The sequence below is a fragment of the Rhinopithecus bieti genome, unplaced genomic scaffold (assembly GCF_001698545.2).
Source record: "Rhinopithecus bieti isolate Rb0 unplaced genomic scaffold, ASM169854v2 scaffold_34314, whole genome shotgun sequence".
NCBI lineage: Eukaryota > Metazoa > Chordata > Mammalia > Primates > Cercopithecidae > Rhinopithecus > Rhinopithecus bieti.
In genome coordinates, this window is record NW_016814736.1 from 66,872 (window position 1) to 69,127 (window position 2,256).

The window sequence follows — 2,256 nt, forward strand, 5'->3', positions numbered from 1 at the left end:
GAAAACACTCTTTAGTAGCAGAACATAACCCGTATCCTCAGCTTCTACTGACATTGCTTTTGGACCATGAGTAGTGAGAATAAATACTTTTATATGTTATTCCTTCTTGAATCTATTATGGCCACAAATGCTCAATAAAATGTTACAAAAAACGTGTTACCCGTAATTTCTATATAGTTCATTGTTTGTCACACTTCTGAATGCAAAGGAATCACCTGGAAGTTTTATTAAAATGTGGATTTCTAAATTATATCCCAAGAAATTTCAAATGTGTTATATATTACATAGGTCACAAATATTGGCATTTTAAGCACACCTTGGTGATCTTAATGCAGCTGGATCATAAACTACCATTTGAAGACTACACACAGAGTAGAAAGAACATAGGTTTTCAAGTCAAAAAGATTTAGATTTAATAGTTTACTCGTTAAGTAAAACAATAATTTGAGCCTATTGAATACTTAAACATTATGTTTCAGCCACTCTTGTAAGTGTTGAGCAGTGAACAAATCCAAACAAAAAAATCTCTACTCTCATGTCGCTTACATGTGAATTGGTATAAATAGATTAAAAACAAGTAAAATATATAGAATGTCAGATGAGTGCTCTGGAGTAGAAGTAATCAAAGAAATGTAAAAGGAACTGCTGGGGATGAGGCTGGGGAGGGAGATCTCAGTAAATTCTCATTCTGGCAAAGACCTGAAGAAGGTAAGAGAAACAAACATCATAGAAATACCCGGGACAAGTAAGATCCCAGGTGAGAAAACAGCCAATATGGAGTTTGGCATATTCAAGAAATAAAATGGTAAAGAAGCACTGAGGATACAAAGGAACCTCAGACTGCTGTGTGAAGAATAACTTGTAGGGACTATGTAAGCAGAATAATGCCCCCCCACGTGTCACCTTAAATGGAAAAAAAAAAAAATTTAAAGATGCAATTAAGTTAAAGATCTTTACATGTGGAGATTAGCCTGGATTACCCAGGTGTGTCCAATGTAATCATAAGGGTACTTATAAGTGAATGATGGCGGCAGGAGGGTAGGAATCAAAGAGAGATCTGAAGATGCTATGCTGTTGGCTTTGAGAATGGAGGAGGGAGCCACAGACAAAAAATGCAGGTGACATTTAGAAGTTTAAAAAGGCAAGGAAAAGATTCTTCCGTAGAGCACCAGGGGAGACCGTGAGCCCTGCCGATGCCATGATTTTAACCCACTTAGACCTATTTTGACTTCTGGCCTTCAGAAATGTAGGATTAAAAATTTGTGTTTGTGTAAACCATGAAGTATGTGACAGTTTGCTACAGCAGCCACAGGAAGCTGGTGCAGGAAGTAAAGACATTAACATGGAAGATAAATTTGGAGGTTATTGTATTACTTCAAAAAATAATAAAGGATTGACTTAACATGATAATAAACAATTGATACAACATTATTGAATTGTAAATACTCTTTGGTAATTTGAATGAAGGATCAAAACGATTTACAAATGAATTGCACGTTAGTTGTAAGAGAGAAAGATGAAGGTCAGTGATGACACTGAGTAAGATACTGGAAAGAAGTTGTTGCCGATTATTGAAATGGAGAAAATGTGCAAGAAGCAGGTAGAGGACATGCCTATTAGACATCCAAGTGAGTATGTCAAATAACCATTCAAATCTGTGATTTCACTCTAAGAAAGCAGAGCAGAAAACACTCTTTAGTAGCAGAACATAATCTGTATCCTCAGCTTCTACTGATATTGCTTTTGGACCATGAGTAGTGAGAATAAATACTTTTATATGTTATTCCTTCTTGAATCTGGGCTCGACAGATCAATTGGTAACCATTTTAAATAGCATTTAAGGCCGGGACAGTGAAGAAAACCATCACATGGAGTGAGTGAAGATAGAAATGAGATCCAAAACCTGACCTCTGGGTCATTCCAACTTTTGGATATTGTAAAAGTAGCAATGAACTGGCGAAGTAAACTAAGAAGCAGCAACACAGGAGGTAAGATTAATGAAACAGGTGACTGTGATGACAAGCCTGATGAAGGATCTCAGGCAGCAAAAGTGAACAAGTGCATGGAATGTTCATGAGAAGTCAATGTGGGGACTGAGAATTAAATATTGGTTTTAGCAATGTGTAGGTCAATGGACCTTGGCAATGTTAATTCCCGTGAAATGTTAAAGAAAAAAAAATCTGATGAGAGTGGGTGGGAGCAGCTCTTTGCTAATTTTAAACCCATGGACACATTTTTTAACCTCTATAAATGTCA